Source organism: Theobroma cacao, chromosome 1 (assembly GCF_000208745.1).
Source record: "Theobroma cacao cultivar B97-61/B2 chromosome 1, Criollo_cocoa_genome_V2, whole genome shotgun sequence".
In the NCBI taxonomy this organism is placed as follows: domain Eukaryota; kingdom Viridiplantae; phylum Streptophyta; class Magnoliopsida; order Malvales; family Malvaceae; genus Theobroma; species Theobroma cacao.
Genome location: NC_030850.1, coordinates 8850257 through 8870078, shown reverse-complemented (window position 1 = coordinate 8870078; position 19822 = coordinate 8850257).

Sequence of the window (19822 nt, the reverse complement as noted above, 5' to 3'; positions counted from 1 at the left end):
CATTCAATATGGAGGATACTGTTGCATGATTGGAATCAAACCTTAACCAATCCCAATTGGCTATAGGGCTCATTTTTGTGGGAATAAGGCATGACCAAGATTGAATGGTATCTTCAAGATAACTTTTAATTAGGATGATTCTGCGAGTAGTAATCACGTTGCAATGTCTAAATACTGCTTCGTTCCTCCACTTCCAAAGGATCCACACAATGATGCCAAACAAAACACCCCAATCGGTATTACAAGACGAGAATATCTCCCTTATGAGGTTTTGATAAAACTAATAAAGAATATTCCAATAATAAAAAGAGGCACAGAGGTTAGCAAGAATGAATGAATGAATCCCAAACAACTTTAGCAGGAGGGCAGTCGCGGATGACTTGATTGATTGACTTAGCTTCTATGTTGCATTACGAGTAGAATGAGCTATTAGAGAGATGACAATGTGTCTACTCTAAATTAATTAAGAGACAATCCTTGTCTACCAGCCATAACATAGTATGAATGCGATGAGCACCAGGCTACTTCCAAATCAATTGCCAAATCCGTCTCTCCACTAAACAATTGGGATTCACAATATAATTGTATGTTGATTTAACTATGAATTTTCCAATCTAAAATGATGCCTAAAATACTTTGTCTTCACCAACATTTGGATCAGGAGGTTTTTAAGCCAAGATGCATTTCCTTATTTCACGTGGAATAATGTCCAACCCTGCTTGGAGGTCCCAATCACCATTCTCGTTGACATAAGCACTCACTAGTTTGTTTATTTCATTTGGAGGAATAAGATTATAGACAAAATCAATAATTTGCCCTGTTGCAGTCCAATAACGACACCAGAATTTTGCTTCGCTACCCGAGGCAATCGACTAGCGAGCATTCTCCATTATTGTAGGCCAAACTCGGCTAGTGTTGTGCCAAATAAAAGAAGCCTAAGGAGTATTTGTAATCTTAGGAATCATTGCCATAGGAATTTTGCATTTTGTTTTCATAATGCGAACCCATATTCTGAGGATTGTTGATGATGGACCACCTTAACTTCATAAGAAAAGCACCATTCATCTCTCGCATTTTTCAAATGCCTAAGTCCACAAATTATTTCTACATGGATAACTCTACCCATTTGACAAGATAAATTTTGTTACTATTCCTCGTGGAACTCCACAAAAACATCCTACAAATTTCTTGAGGGATTACCGAAGCTTGCATGACATGGTATAACATCAAAAGTTAAACTGATAGAACCAGTGTCAAACGATCGGTGAAAGATAAAGTACTGACTTTTCACCCACTTAATTTCTTTTAGACCCTCTCCACCAAGTATTTATAATGTTTAAATTAAACTTAAATATATGTAAAAAAATATTTTATTTATTTATATTTATAATATTAAAAAATATTAAAAGATTAAAAATTTTGATAAAATTTGCTGGTCACTTGAGTTGAGTATTAAAAAACTTGAACTCGACACAACTCGTCTTGAGTAGCTCGAGCTCAAGCTAGGCTCGATAGTCAAAGAGTCAAATTCAAGTATTCATTGAATAAAATTCTAGTAGCTGATCACAAGTAGCTTGACTTGTTTACGTCTAGACGAAATGGATGAATTTTTAAATATTTTTAAAAATTCACAGATCTAAAAATTGAGTTATAAAAGTCACGAATAAAAATGAAATTTTATGTAAATGTTAGAGATGATCAATGCATTTTATTATGCACAAAATTATTATAAATACAGCTTTTTGCAATACTACTATTTGCTAAAACTTACAATATTACATAAATTTGTTGTTGCTACATGTGATATTTCTTGTAACGATACAAACTACGTAGGGCCCAAGGGAAAAATTAGTAGATATTGGAGGCTTTTAATTTGAAAATATATAATTAAAAAGATAAGAAAAAATTGAGATTTATAGGATAAAAAAATTAATATTACCCATTTAAAGATTCAAAATGTTATCAATTCGCACTTCAACATCCAACTATATGATAAAAAAGTGGATATATGTATTCCTTTATTTAAAAAATTAATTAAATTCAAAAATATTTTTTTAAATCCGCAACAATAAAATTTAATGAAAATATATAATATTATATGTAATAATGAATGCTTCATTTTGTCATTGTGTCTGGGTGAGCTGAATCTGTCAAAGGTTATTGGCAGAGAATGGGACCTAGTGAAATTATTATGCCCTTGCGAAATTCATAATATTGTGGCTACCTACAGTATCCGACGCCGAACTTTGTGAATTTTTAATTTTTGTCAGGATCTTAAACTACTGCTCCCACCAAGTCTAAGCCAAATCCATTGGAAACGAGCTACATTTGTCGCAACACTACCATGTCAAAATTTTATTCCAAAACCTTGGTGGCTGGACCGATATTGACTCTATAACATCCAAAGAGAATGTAAACAAAGTTTTAAAGTATTTCCAATTACTGTTGGAAATTTATAGGTCAAAGTATTAAAATAACTATATATATAATTTTTAAAAATTTATATAAGCCTTTATCTTTCTATTATACTCAATTTAATCTTTAAAGTTAAAGTACTAATTTTGTTTAATTGGGGACTTATTTGGATGAAACCAGCTAAAATTCATTATTTAATTTACCATGTCAGTATTTGCCTAAATGACCATTATCCAGAGGTGGAGGGAGGGGGGGCTAGTAGGGGCTCCCGCCTCCCAAAATAAAAAAAGTTTATATATATGTATATATATATATATATTATTTTATTTTAAAATTTTAAAATTTTATGTTTATTTTTTAAAAATTTTATAATTTCATCTTTTTAAATATTAAATTTTTTATTTTCATTCCTTCAAATCTAAAATCTTAATCCCGACATTACCATTTCTATTTATGTTAATATTTACATGGCACGTACATGATGAAAAAGGGTTCTGTAGAAATTGATGTGCCATGTCATATAAGTTAGTGCTACATGTCATGTAAACACCAACTTAGCATGAGTTTTCATATTTTAAATTGCCATGTGGAGATTACTTTAAAATAGCAGTCTAGGATAGCATAAATAATGAATTTTAATGATATTCATTTAAATTAAGGTTCAAATTAATAAAAATAATATTTTAAGAAAACAATTGAATGCAATAAAAGATTATAGAATTATTTGAAAATTTTAAAAAAATACAAAGGGTTTTTTAGTATTGAAAAATTGATTAAAAGTTATTTTTTAATATTAAAAAAATATCCTATACATAAACACCAAAAAAATTAGAAGGTTGTCATATGTCCCATTAAGATAAATTTATGAAAATTAATAAATAAATTAATAAATATATATAGATATGACGACCATCTAACCTTAAGTTAATGTTTAAAAAACTCTATCACTTGTAAATCATCCTATTATGAAAATTACCTAAGAAACAATAAAAATAAAATCCAATGAGATCAAGTAAATAGAAAAATACATGAATTTATGTAGTTCGGTCTTTTGTCTACATTTATAAGGTGTAACAATTCTTCTACTATTGAAAAATTAAAATACAATAAATCTTTGTTAATGGTTTCCCAAACCAACCCAAAAACACCTTATATACCCTCTCTTAATATTCTTACAAGAATACTCACCTACACCCACTTTAGCTCCACTTAGAGCAAAAGATAAAAGTTATAAAGTATTCCCTCTCTAGGACTATCAAAAGCACTACTACTTTTCTAAAGTCTTGAAATCTATTTTTATAATATAAAAGTCCATAGCATAATAGGATTAGGACTCAAAGCGGAACAAGAACGTTAAACCTATACAACTACTCAATGCGGAATTCATTTTACCACCTAAGGTGCATTATTTTTTTGGTGGTTGGCAACCTTGAATTGCATCGCAACTAAAGCCTTTCAAGCTTCTATGGGAATTTGTTTTGAAAATGAAAATTTGTGTTGTGGTTGGTGTGGGAAGGGACTAATTGACTTTGGAGAACAAGGGACTTTCATAACCCCTTCAATTCACTAACACTAGCAAGATTTTTCGTTCTTTTTTGATTATCTACATCATAGGAACCTTTCATCACCTCATCGATAAATGAAATCTCATTTCGGTAGATACCATCCTTTTTGCACTATTATAATCCCTTAAAGGCCTCACATTCTATATGATACAAACCATTATGTAGATTCCTTTTCATTAGGATTGTGTCACCTTGTGTGACTTTTACCACCACAGGTAGAATATCTATACCTTTTGGAGTGTAATAGGCTTAATGATATTAAGTCTTTACACATTTTTGAGACATAGGTGCACTACCCAAAAAGTGAACAACCTTATCAAAAATTTTGATTCTCACAACTCCAAAACCCATGACCTTTATAGTTGACTCATATAACCCAAAGTCAAATTCTCGACCATCCTCTTTTTGAAGAAAATCAAAATAATCCTTTTGAAAGCATACGTAAGTGACACAAGTAGAACCTGTATATTTACCATCACTAGAATTTGCATCCATATCTTTTGAGATTGTAAGGATAACACAATCATCATCATTAGTAACAAAAACACTCTGAATATGTTCATACCCTTACTTTTGTTTTCATCACTTTCGTCTTTTTTTGTAGGACAATCCCTCTGAATATGTTCATACCCTTTACATCAAAATTATTAAACATTGTTAGTTCATGACTTGCCCTCCTTAGATCTCTTGTAGGTTGACTTGCTCTTATGAACTTCAGCCACCAATGCTGAGCCAATTGAATTTCTACCCTATTCCTTACTTTTCTTTTGAGCTTCACAAGACATTAGCATTTCTTGATTACTTTAACATTATTGTATCCTATCAGCAAATTAGAGATTCCACAAATATCTCGTAAGAGTTTGAAAGTGATGTGAGGAACACCATTATTTTCTCTTATTCACCACTTTCACATCAACCATCTTCAACTGATCAATAATCATATTGAACTAGTTCATATGCTTCGTAAAATCTCCATTCTCTTAACCTTTTAAGCGATATAACTTTCGTTTAGGTTGTAATTTGTTGGAAAGACAACTCAAGAGTGGATTTTTCATCAATAACATGGTTACACATGTTATCCTCAATGTGAAACAAGAAGTTTAGAATTGTACAATTATTTACTATTGTATATAAACTAGAATCCTAATCATATAAGATTTTGAATTTTAGTCAATCCAAACTCCAACATATCTTTTAATAATTTATATTTCCAATTAATTAGGAAATAATTTGGCATACACATCAAGGAGTACATTCCATATTTGCCTTTAATACAAGTTGTGCAATGTAATTTTAAGCAACTATGATTAAGTATTTGTGGAAAAAGAAGAGATCAAGAAACCTGATTTAATTTTTTTTCCTTTACATCAAAATTAAGTGAATACATAAATAATGTTGGTGATGATGAGATTTTTGAGAAATGAAATTATAACATACATTGGGAATGCTTACAAGGCTTGTATTTCTCTTTTTTGAGAATGAAAATGGGCATTACAAGCTAAATGATAGATAGGCTAGTATTTTTCTAATACCACATTAAGCATTAATTTAAACAAATTGACAAAGCAATAAGAGGCCAATTAAAAATAAAACTACAAGTAAAACTAAAACATGAGAAAATAAGAAAAGGTTTTTCTCAAAAGTCAACAACTCTAAAGCCTTTTTTTTCTCAATCAAAAAGAATTTTATTAATATCAAGACGATACAATCAATAACACCTAATATAGAAAATCCAAACACCTAACAAAACGAAACCAAACATTAGAATGTATGTAATATGTTGATGCAAGTGGGGTTTAGATAGAATTCAAGGAACCAGTAACACTAACTTCAAGGCGAGCTTTTCAATAAATGTTATCTCTAAGATTATTTTGTCTCCATCACTTAGTATGCAAAAGGGAAATTATGCAAATAGCCTTAGGAATACGATAAAGCCAACGTCTAATTCGGTCTTTACACTTTACGGGAATAGACTGCTAGATGCATTTGAGGGCTTGCAAAGTTCTTCGGTCTTAGAGCCTACTTTCTATAGCAAGTAGATTATAAGGAATTTGGATTCCTTTGATAGATGATGGGAACTCAAGTGTTTATGTTTATTTTCAGAATATAATACTTTTATCTCTGTTTATTTTTCTGCTTTTGTCTTATTTCTTTTGGTGTGTGAAAATGGTTAGCAACAAGTTCTTTATATAAGTTTGAAAGTGTCTTTTCTTAAAGACACAATCCTTTTATTAAAGCACTTCTTTGTCTTAAAGACATCTTTGCATTTTGTAAGACACAATCCTTAGATAAAGGTATTGTTTCAATAATCACTTTATAAAAATACAACTATTTATTCCATAAGACATCATTTTTTAGCTATAGTACGAAAAGATAACTTATCATATTCAAACTTTTGAGCTGTGGTGTTTTTCTTATTATCTCTTAACCTTTGGATTTAGAGGTGTTTTTTCAACATGTCATTTCACCAAGAGATATAACTATGTACATAAAAAACTCACCTCCAATCCACTAGTCACACTATACGATATAATCTTTGAGCTAAGATAGTTTTTCAAATGAAGAAAAAACCTTTTATTTTGAAAATATATCAACAATCCCCCACCATTTTCAAAATTTTCAAATATCAACAACATTGAGAATCTTGTCATAAATGAAGGTATCTCAAAAATTTGAACCTTCATTTAGTGAGTGTGGTTGGTTCTAGTCTGAATTGAGGGGTTAACCAAGCATTAAACCATCGATTTTTCATTTAACAAGTAGGTCACTAAACACATACAAGCGTCCTTGCTAACTTTATTTCTAGTTTCACCAACACATTTTTTATGGCCTTATGTTTTGCATCCATTCATGAGTGTTGTCAAAGTTAAGCTTTTAACTCATAAAAGCGGCCACACTTCCACTCACATAGGTAGCCCTTATTGGAAGTATCCTGTAATTATAGTAGTTCAACATATACATGTTATGAGTTTATTAAGAACTTTTGTTCAACCTTACTTTACACATTACAAGAACCAAGCACTATACACCTCGAGATGAAAAATATAAATTAGTGCTTGCAATCATTCATCTGATAGAATAGTTGGTAACCTAGACTTGCAAGTCAGCCATAAGCGTTGAAATGAGCTCCCACCATTAGAGATTTAGTTGATAGGCTTGAAACCTATCCATCTTAAAGTCTTTATTGTCAAGTATATTTTCAAAGTTTTGGTAAATGGATCCTCTAAATTTTTATAAGACTTCACATAACTTAAAGTGACTATACCATTACTAATTCTTTGTCTTACAATGCTATGCCGAAGTTCAATATGTCAACTTTTTTCATTGAATGCTTTTATGTACCTTAGATGTTGTTGCTTCATTGCCACAATATATCAAGATTGGTGCCATTGGTTTAGCCTACAACAAAACTTTATAAAGTAAATCTCTCACCCATTCCACTTATTGGGTGGCAGATGTTAAAGCTATAAATTCAACAGCAATAGTGGAGTCAGCTTGACTAGATTATTTCTTAAAATCCTAAGAAACAACACCTTTGCCAATTGTAAAAGTCCAATTTTTTGTAAAACTATGATCCATTTTATTTGAGTTTCAACTAGCATTTGTATACCTTTCTAAAACTAAAGAAAAACCTGAATAACAAATACCATAATTCATTGTACTCTTTAAGTACCTTAGAACTCTAGGAACAACATACCAATGTTCTTTTCCTGGATTACTTATAAACCAGCTTAGCATCTCAACTGTAGAAATAATATCCGGCCTTGTACACACCATAACATACATTTGGCATTCAATCACCTTTGTATATTCATTTTGTGCTATTGGCTTGTTTTTATTGGGTACTAGTCTTATGTTAGAATCATAAGGTGTAGACATTGGTGTACAATCTGACTTATTATACTTCATTACAATATTTTCAATGTAATGAGATTGAGACAATGTTAGGCCATTATTATCTTTCATTATTCTTATACCAAGAATAACATCTACCACACTTATGTCTTTCATGTCAAAATTCTTTGATAAGAACCTTTTTGTGTCTTTCACTTGTTCCAAGTTGATACCAAATATTAACATGTCATTTACACATAAGCAAATGAAGACACCTTTACCATTATAGAACTTACTATAGACACACTTGTTAGATTGATTTATCTTGAAGCCATTAGCTAGCACAACCTTATCAAACTTTTGATGCCATCTTTTATGTGCTTGTTTTAATCCATACAAGGACTTTACAAGCTTGCACACTTTCCTTTCTTGACTAGGAAAACAAACCTTTCGAGTTGTTCCATATACACCTCTTCATTTACGTCACCATTTAGAAATGTTGTTTTAACATCCATTTGGTGAATTATCATCTAATAGATAGATGCAAGTGCTATAAGCACTCTAATTGTAGCTATTCTTGCTATCAGTGTATATATATCAAAATAATCAACACCTTCATTTTGTTTAAAGTCCTTGGCCACTAGCCTTACTTTAAACTTAATCTATGATTCTATTAACTTTCATTTTCCTTTTGAAAATCTATTTACAACTTATTGGCTTAAAACCTAGTGGAAGGTTTACTAATTTCCAAGTTTTGTTTCCCATTATCGAGTTTGTCTCATCTTGTATTACTTTTCTCCAAAACGAAGCATCTAGAGACCTAATTGCCTCCTCATAAGTTTGAGGATCACCCTTACCTTCTACATTAAAGCAATAAGGTAAGTATTCACATGTTTCTTCTATTGTACCTTCTACAAAGTACATGAAGAAATCGAATCCCTATGTTTTTTTTTCAATTTTTTTACTTTTTTGAAACTCAATAGCTTCTTTACCATTTTTTGAAAGTTTATCACTTTCCGTTAACAGTTCTTTGGGTCTTGAAATTGAATTGAACCTTGTTTCATCAAAGATAACGTCCCTTGATTCTATGACTATATTAATGGAATATGAATCATTGGGCTCTATCACCATGAAACTATATGTTTTACAATGTTTAGCATATCTTATGAATATACATTCAATTCTTCTTTCACTTAATTTCCTTTTCTTTGGTTCTAGAACTTTTACCATGACTCAACATCCCCAAACTCTTAAATAATTAAAGTTTAACTTTGTTCCTTTTCATAGCTCATAAGGAGTAGTTTTACTCTTTTTGTTTGGGATTCTAATTAGTATACGGCGAGTCGTTAATAAGATTTCGTCCCAAAATCCTTTTCCCAAACTCGAAGTAGAAGGCAAAGCATTGACCATTTTTGTAAAAACTCGATTCTTACATTCCGCTACACCATTTTGTTTTAATGCGTATAAATTTGTAATCTGATGAATAATACCAATAGACTTGAAATACTTGGCATCATAATATTCACATTCTCCATCACTTAAACATTTGATTAACAATTCATAATGCAATTCTATTTCATTTTTATAGATTCTAAACTTCTCTATTACTTCATCTTTAGCATGCAATAAGTAAACATAGTAATATTTAGAGAAGTCATTTATAAATGTCATGAAGTCTTTCTTTCCATTAATAGATGGAGTACTATGCATGTCACAAACATTAGAATGTATTAATGCAAACAATTTAAAATTTCTTTTTACCTTAGTAAATGAACTTCTTGTGATTTTAGTAACCATGCATGTCTTCCACATATCATTATTTCCATCAATATTAGGTATCAACTCTAATTTAGCCATATCATGCATTCTTCTATAATCGACATGACTTAATTTGTTATGCCATAGATTAGACAATGTTACTTTACTATCATGAACATTAAATAAGGCATCAATATAAGTAAAATTAGTAGCATTTTTATTAATATTGAGCTTGAACGTGTCTTCACATAGATATCCACTTCCCTCGTATTGTACACTTTTTGTAAGGATGAACTTTTCCGCCTCAAATATTAATATGATGCCATACTTATTCAACAAGCCACCCAGCACACGATTTTTCTAACTTCTAATACATAATAGACATTGTTTAGTACAAGTATTTTTTCAAAAGTAACCATGAGTTCCATGGTGTTTTTTTTTTCACTTGTGTAGTGGAGGAATTTCCCATGTACAACATGGTTCCATCATTAACCACTTCCAAGCACTTGAAGAAACTCTTGTCCTTACATACATGCTTAGTTACACTAGTGTTAATCCACCATGCTTCATCATCTTGGAGAAGATTGATCTTAGAAATCATAGCAAAAAACTAGTTGTTGTTCACACCTTTTGTCTTGCTTTTTAAAAGTCTACATTCCGTCTTGAAATGTCTAAGTTTGTTACAATGGAAACATGGACCCTTTTTGTTCCTTCTGATTTTAAGACTTTTGTCATTCATACCAAGGGAATGTTTTCTTCTGTTGTATAAGATTGTCTTGTTTGATGGTTTGTATTTAATCTCATGGACCTTCGAAGTTTTAAGATTCTTTCCATTAGAATGCTTTTCTTTTTCATTTTTCTTGATTTCTTATTGTTTGCGATAATCTTCTTCTATTCAAAGAAAATTACCTAGGTCCCTATGAGACATCTCTTTTTCTTTTTATGTTTTAGAATTTTCTTAGTGTCTCTTAATAAGGGGGAAAGTTTATCAATTATAAAAGACATACTAATAACTTTATTTATGTTAAGATTATATTGCCTAAAGGTATTAAGCATACATTCAAGCTCATGAAATTGATTCATAACAAAACGATCATCTATGGATGTGACAAAATACTTTTTTTTAACCAATTTGCGTTTACTATGCATATCACACAATATCATTCATATCAAGTAAGGAAAAAAAACTTATCTTATAATTTAATGTAGAACCATTTTGCCACAAATGAATCTCATCCATGGATTATCATACAAAGTGGTCTAGCTTGACAATGTTAGTAGCTATCTCTTTTAGTGAAGTCATTTTGAATTCCAACACCACAAAAAATAAGTCTTAAAATTGTTGGTGCAAATGGAGTTTAAATGGAATTCAAAGGATTGGTAAAATTGATTTCGAGGTGAGCCTTTTAGTAGACATTATCTTTAAGACTTATTTCACCCCACCATTCGGCATGCAAAAGGAGAATTGTGCGAATAGTCTTAGGGATACAATGAAGCCAATGTCTAACTCTGTATTTGCACTTTACCAGAGTAGACCACTAAATACACATGAGGATTTGTAAAGTTGTTCAACCCTATAGCCTACTTTTTGTAGCAAGTAGATTATAAGGAATTTAGATTCCTTTTATAGATGATGGGAACTCAAGTGTTTATATTTATTTAAAACATAACTCTTCCATCTCTCTTGATTTTTTGGTCCTTTCTTATTTGTTTTGGTGTGTGAAAATGGTTGGCAACAAGTCCTTTATATAGGCTTGCAAGTGTCTTTTCTCAAAGACACAATCTTTTCATCAAGGCATCTATTTGTCTTAAAGACACTTTTGCATTTTGCAAGATACAATCCTTGGATAAAAGTATTGTTTCAATAATCACCTCACGAAAAGACAATCATTCATTCCATAAGATATAACATTTGAGTTATAATATGAAAAGATAACTTTTTGTATCCAAACTTTTAAACTGTGATGTTTTCTTATTGTCTCATAACCTTTGGATTTGTAGGTGTTTTTTCAACATGTCACTATACCAAGAGACATAACTATTTACATGAAAAACTCACCTACAATCTAATAGTCACATTATTATAATGTTGGGTGTATTTATAATGTTTGGTGAGACAAGTTAAATTTTTGTTGTGATAGTACCATGTAGAGATTGAAAGGAGATGGAGACTCCAATTTTGTGGAATTAATTGACGTAAAGACATTTTTGAAAGTGTACAATCGGTGTGTGGACTACTTTACAAAGGGAGGGGTGATGACTCAAGATTTTATGTGCTGCATGGATATGATTCAAGAGAAAATTGGAGCAAACTAATGGGTTTAATGGACAGGTCATGGTTTGGGGTATTTTATGTTATGTTAACTTGTGGTTATTTCTATCTATGGATAGGGGTGGAGCTAGCCAACTTTTGTTAGGGGGGCCCAAGACGAAAAAGAATAAAAACTAAAAATTTTTAAAACTAATACGTTGAATTTAACCAACAATCAAAGGATTCATAATAAACAATTTTATATAATATGTAAATAAAAAAGAACAAGAAAAGAAAGACTTACTATAGTCTTTTAGGAAAGTTGTGTTCAACGATGCTTCAAACATTCAAATTCATCTATTATTGACTTTGTATTGAAAAAGCTAGTAATGTCTTTTTCAATATAAACAACTAAATTATCTACAAAAGACTCGTCATCCATTTAGTTCCGAAATCTTCTTTTCACAATTTTCATTAAGCTTGATGTTCAAGTGTAAGAGAATCATTTAGACAATTTACATATTTTCTTTTAGAGAATTTGTCAATTGTTTTCAACTTACTCATATTTTAATCAAACTTTGAAAAATTAAATGCAGTCAACATCTAACATTCTTATTTTATTTATATTTAAACTTAAAATACTAAATATAAAACTATAATGCATAAATATATAAATACGATATGCTTGATTTTACATAATAGTTAAATAATATAAATAAAATGTATAAGATGAAAAAAAACTTTACCTCATCTTAGTTTCAAACAATAGTGGTGAGTGGTAATTGTCCAAGCTCATAATCTCTTTTAAAGAATGAAGTGTGTTTCAATGGTGAGTTACATAGAAGAGAGTAAAGTAAAAAAAAAAGGATAAAAAAGAAGAGAAACAGAAAAGGAGAGAAAGAAGTGGGAAGAAACTTAATTAAGAATTAGGGTAAAGTTGAGTAGAGTTTGTGGAATTATTTTATTATTTTTATTTATATAAATTATTAAATAAAAAATTTATTTTGAGGGGTATAAAAAATAAAAAATAAATAAAAATTTTCAAAAATTTTGGAGGAGCCACACCCTCATAAATATACTATTTTTTGTAACAATTAAAAATATATTTATTAATTAAAAATTTTCAAAAATTTTGTGGAGCCACATGACCCTCCGCCCTTGTCTATGGATATGTGTTGTTAAGGTGTACGTAAGTCTTGGATCAATATGTGTAATGCTTACAATCTAGGTAGATTTAGGATGGTTGTATGTGTCAGTATCTTGTATGCTAGGCGTTCTAGGGATCTTGTGTTAGGTAAGGGCAGTGAGTGTTTATGAGGAACTGGTAGAGGTGGCAATAAGGTATTGTAACAAGTTAAAGGAAGTAATGAGAGGAGAAACCCTCCTCATATAGAAAGGAAGAAAATATTTTCATTTATCAGCTAATGTCAATAAAGTTTATTGTCTTATAGGGAAAAAAAATCACAAAGTTAGAATCTTGTGTTTCAAGAGGGCCGGAAAAAAATTCCTCTAAGGGAACCATTTGAGTCCCTTAACACTCTTCAACATCTCACAAGACCCGCTTTACCTCTAACAAAGCCATTGGCACTGGAAATTTAGTTTATGTGTAAGTTTACAGTCTTAATAATTATTATGTATAAGTCTTACTAATCATGTGTAAGTTTAATTTGAAAACTTAGTTTACTACCAGAAGTTGGCCTTAATAATGATAAGACATGAAAAAGTCTTTTAGGTTTCAAGTCAAGGGCATTCATCGACGACTCAGGATATAATTAACAAGTACCTAGGGATCCAATCTAAGAAAGAAAAAAAGGTACTTAGACATACACCGGTACTAAATATTCAGTCATGGCTGCAAAGGTTAGGTTTGATTCAAACTTTTCGACGCTACAATCAAATTGGGAAACTCAGATAAAGCACAACGCAATAGATAATTTTCCAAGAACTAGATTTGAAGAAATGTTGAAGTGTGCATGGAAGACATGGTTGTCAAAAGGCATGAAGCATGCAACAATGTAACAGTTAAGGGATTTGAAGCCCTACTAGTGTCTGAGATGAAAATTCCTCTAGTTCATGTGATGATCCAAAAAGGAATACATGCTTGTGGTATGTAATGTATGATTTTTAAATTGGTTCGGGAAAACTCATGAAGTATTTAAAAGATTTTTAAAAATTTTATATTCTTTTTTTTTTTTTGCATTTAATCAAGTCTTTTTATTTTTATTTTTGATCAAATAAATCTTTATGACTAATGATTGACTAATTGTCATTAGTTAAAATGTCATTTATCATTTTATACTTACATGGTACTAATGTGGTGGTGAAAAATACCACATGATCATGCCATCATGTTATATCAGCATGCCACACTTTTATCCATTATAACACGTCAACATGTCACGTTAGTACCACATGTTATAGAATGATAAGAAACATTTTGACTAAGCCAACCATTAGTTAAAGGGACTTATTTGGTTTAAAATAAATATATAAGGATTGATTGAATGTAATAAAAAAAATAAGGGTTTATTTGAATTTTTATGAATAACTTTGAGGTTTTTTTAGATGTTATGTCTTTTAAATTTTACTAGAGAATATATGTTTGTGTAAATATTATATATTAACTTTTTTAATTAAACGTACTTATATAATTATTTTCGCATTCCAATTTGTTAATTATTTAGATTATTTTAATATGTAAAACCTTATAGAATATTCTTATGCATATATATTTATAAATTTATGAATGTTATAATTCCCAATATATCATTACTAACTAACAAAATTTCCTAAGAATAGTGTGTAGTAAATTTAAAATATATATTACAAATGTTAGTTTATTAAACTTTTTCTTATTATAATGTATGTTTACATTGATTGCATAAATATATCGCCTAATTATCTTATTTACTTGAATATATTAACCTTTATTTATTATTTTTCTATTGTTGTATTTTAGTATTGAACGTTTGTAAATGTACAATTATAACATAGTAAATGTAACAACAATTAATGTATTAATATTACTTAATACTTTCCCTCTGTCCCCCTTTTGTAGTCTAGTTTTCATTTTTGGGATGTTCCAAATCATTTGCCCTTTTTAATGTAAAATGCTTGGTTTTCTGTGTTTCATAGAATTTTACTTTTTGACATAAAATCAATTGAACATATATAAAAACATAAAATTTAATTATAAAATACACAAAATCCAAAGTTCTTTTTTTTCTTAATCTGTATAACAAATCAAATATGCTATATAGAAAATCACAATGGGATAGAAGGAGTATACTCCAATGTGAATAATGATATTGTACATTTTATTAATACATTTTAATATTACAAATTTTGATAATATGTTGAAATATATTAATTTTATTAGTAATTTAATCAATTATTATATTTATATTAATTATATCCATATTAGTAATTTAGTTTTTATTATAAATATACATCGATCTTATTTTATACTTTAGAGTAATTATATGTAAATATAATAAATAAACCATCATAATATACTATAATATTATATAGTATGTGGTATTATATATATGTATGCATGTATTGCATATAATAAAATTAAATAATAATATTTAACAATGATAAAAAAATTACAATATTAGTATCATAAGTATAATATATTTTACTTGTATAACAAATTTTTTCGCTAAATATAGAGAGAGGAAAGTTCAAAGGAAAAAAAAAGAGAATTATGGACCAAGAGCTTTAAATTGGTTCGAGGAAAATAACTACCTTACATCAAAATTGGAATTAACTTTCTGAAATTTCTTTATGTTTATTCCTTTGCGAAAACCCAGAATCTGAAAATTGATTCTAGGAAAGTAATTTCCGTGAATAAAAAGGAACCCAAGATGTCTTTTATCTTCAACTTTTGAAAAGGGGAAGAATTGTTGAAGGAAATGGGTGCGCCTTGGGAATGAATTATAAATAGCAATATGGTTGATCTGTCATTAACAATTCTTGGCATAATCCATCCAGAAAGTGTTTGTACGGCAAAGATTCCAATTTTCTCCACAGATGCCTTGTTGGCTTTTGGTGATAATTTGTTTCCCTTTTCATCGATCCCTCGTGCCTTCTTCTTTTAACTCCTCAATCCTCACAATTACGAAGCAAAGATGACATGAACGTGCAACTTGTCGGAAAAGTTTTGGCCAGTAGATCATGTCATTATTTGCTCTTTTGGCTTTTTTCGTGCAGATTTTTTATTTTCACTTCTATTTATATGGTAAATCTTGTCACGTCTTACTATCTAAGGTCGAGCCAATGATAGCAATCTCGAATCTTGTCTGCGATGGGCTTTTTACAATTTTTATAGTAAATGGGTACGTAGTTTTGCTGTTTAAGAAACAAGTTGTAAACCATGTTGTAATAGTTGTAGACATTTATACATACACATGATTTCCATCATGGCTGTGTTTCTTCTATTTCCATCCCCTTCAAAGAAACCTTGAGGCATCATGTGTACGGACTATTGATTACTAGAATTGTTGTATGCATCCGTACATTTTGAAATGATATACTTTTTTTTTTCGATTTTAAGATTTACAATTCAAATTACTTATGATAAGACGTCTCAAAATATTACTGATATTAATTTAGGCTTATGTCATAATTTTTTGTCGAAAAATATTTAAATGATGAGTGTGTTTTATTTAAGTGGACGTTACTGGAGATGACAAATCATATTATTACAATTGATTTAACCATATCAATCAAAGTAAGAAATGATTTTTTTTTTTTATAAATATTGAGGGAAAAGGGGATAGAATCAGGAGAAAATTAAGCATCCATTATTAAATAAAATGATACTAGTACTTCCTCTTTGTTATGCATGACAAGTCTCCACAGAATCATATGAACAGGAGGACAGCATTGATTTTCTCAACAGGTTATTGGAGATGGAGATTTCTAGCCTAACACATAAACTTTTACTGATCATAAGAGTATTGAACTCAATATCAACATACAAATTAGGGTGAAAGACCATTGCATATCAATCTTCCAAGTATCACCAAAATGTAAAAGGATTGAAAATTCTATCTTCTCCATTTTCTTTAGAGGGCAACTTAAACGTAGAGGTTAATTTGTTGTATTAGGGGTGGAGGGGAGGGACGTACCCATGAACTCATTCGTCACTACACTGTGTTTCTCTGATCAAAAAGTTAAGCAGATAAGAATTTACATTGGGAATGTATCCAGAAAAACTTATTTGATCACGGAATTGTGCACGTGGCCATATATACTCATTCATGGTTATTTAGTTGCGTCAACAAGCAAAGGCTGCAAATTAGTTATAATCTATATATAACCATATATAGCAGGAAAAACGAGACTGTGGATGGAGGAAAAGACTTTCTGGTATTCACGAAAATAGATAAAGATACCAGTAGAAACGAGGTGGTTCTTAGGGAAGGTTATTGTAAGTCGAGATGGTAAATCATCCAGGAGGAAAGAGAAAAAGAAAACGAGAAATGTGGTGGCTTAACTGGCAGGTAAACTATAATAATTTGTCAGCCTGTCAAAAGAACTTGGCCTCTTTAGAATAAAATATGTTTGAGCTTTTGTCTTTTGCTTCTTATAGTCTTTTGTACCAATCAAGACAGGATTTTGAAGATACTACTTTATTCCAATTTTTTCCCCTTTTAGATGTCCTGCTCAAGTATATTGACCCTTTTCTAGGTTTTTCACTTTGGCGCTTCTCTCGTGTAGTATTTGCTTTTTACGATGCTTGTCTTTTATCAACGTTTTGACAACTTTTTCCAAGGTCTTGAAGATGCCTAATGCTCCTCTTTCATTTCTCCACTATTCGAATGGCGGAAAGGGTGAGCAACTGTTATACCTTCCTTCCAATCTCTTCTTTTTCCCTCTCAATTCCTTGTAATTCAAATCTTCCATCTAACACTGAAAAAGCAGATCATATACATATATATATATATATATATATATATATAGATCGCTGCATGCGGTCCCCTGAGTATCCAGTCAAAGGCTTGGGTTGGGAAAGCATGTTTTGATGATGGATAGCGAGACACAAGTAGTTGGGATAAGACTATTCTCCCATTAATTTTTATATTTTATATATTTATATTTGCATGATGAAGCCACAAGAATCCGAAATCATTTATTCAAAATTCAAACACTAGAAGAATGACAAGACATTACGGTGCTTAAATCAACATTCAAAAATGATCTCCTCTATATCAATTCATTACTTAGGTGGATCCACGGAATCGTTGCATCATTATCATCATATAACCATCCCTGTTCTTTTTACCAGTTAAAGTTATTGTTTATAGTCTTTCAACAATTAAAAAAAATTAAGTTACTATCCCAATAATTATTCGCTTCCATTATTCAACCACCAATCGATTTAAATCTGTGTGACATTTTAACATTGATTGATTTTGATATGACACTTACTCAGTTTTAATTGAATTTGGTATAACGTTCTTTCAATTATAACTGGATTAGGTGTGACCCGTATCAAATATTTATATTTAAAAAATAATAATCATCAAATATGTTTATTGCAGACGTTAAATTAACGTAAAGATCACTCGTAAATGAATTACTTGAGATTATTCTTATTAATTGATTACTTGAGGTTATTCTTGCAAAAAAAAAAAAATTCATAGTTACATTCAAACAAGGCAACTTGGCAAATGCTAGATCGAGATCTCTTATAAATTTTGGAGTTATCACATTAGAACTCTTGTAGGTTGGACCATACTATTGTTATACTACAATCTTAGCTAAAAGTACAACATCTACAATTCAATACTAATATTTTTTTTTAAAAAAAAAGTAATATTATTAGCCTCTTCTACCAGTATGCCATCTGCAAGTCTCAAGCTGATTTGCGGAGACTTTTTGAAGCATAAAACATCTAGTATGGGCAAGAAAAAACCTGCTCAATTATAGAAAAGACTCGTCACCGCTCAAAAAATAATTTGACAACATCCTGAACTACATTTAACTAAATAACATAACAGAACCTATGAACAAAAATTAGACGAACAAACTCGCTTTCCAACCTAGAACCATCCGCAGGTAAAACTTGAAATTACATGATCAATCCTCCCTCATCCGAGCTATACAACCTAAAAAATCCTTGTGCAACCGTCGTAAAAAGAGAGTTAATTCCTTCCATTGGCAAACAAGTCACAAGACCGCAATACCAAGAAAACCAAAGCAGTTGCGAAACGACTGAGTCATTGTTGCATCACTAAAAATTGCAGCTTGCTACCAAAAGTCAACCAAACACAGGCAAAGCTAACATAAAGAGACACCAAAATATGAATAGTATTCCCAGATCATCCCAAGGCACTAGTTTCACATGCTCAATCATCCCAATCTTAATATTGTTTATAATTAGTGACAAGCGTTGATCTTATACTCAGTTTACTAAGAAAAGGTTAATGATAAAATAATTTAAATTTGCTTCAGTTAATCAATTTGGGATAAATACTAATTTCATTTACGATAACAACTAATTAGGTTAACGGTTAACATTGTTTTCCATTTGAAAATTGAAGGTTTCAATTGTAACGAGTTAATTTCAAAACCTGATTGACCTACCAATTAATAATTACAAGTTTTTCATGTAATTTCCCACATTTTGGTTATATATGTCTTCCTTTTTTAAGGTCTAATAAGATTTTTCTTCTGTTTTCTTTTAAATCCTTAGGAATCTTCAATATTTCGAAATTAAGTGTTACAAGTGTTTGATTGGCATATGGTTGTAGTTAAAGTTTAATACGGTGCAACTTATTCTTCAAAGAAAAAAAAAAGTAAAAATGAAATAAAATAAAAGATGTGGCTCATCAACTTTTCTATTTGGGTGGAAATAAGGGGAATCTATACAATTTGATTTGAATTATATATCCTTTCCTTTACAAATAATTCGACTGAAGACTTGTCACATCCAACACTATAAGTTCTTTTGGAGTATTTAAGAAAGAGGAGTACGATGAAAATAATA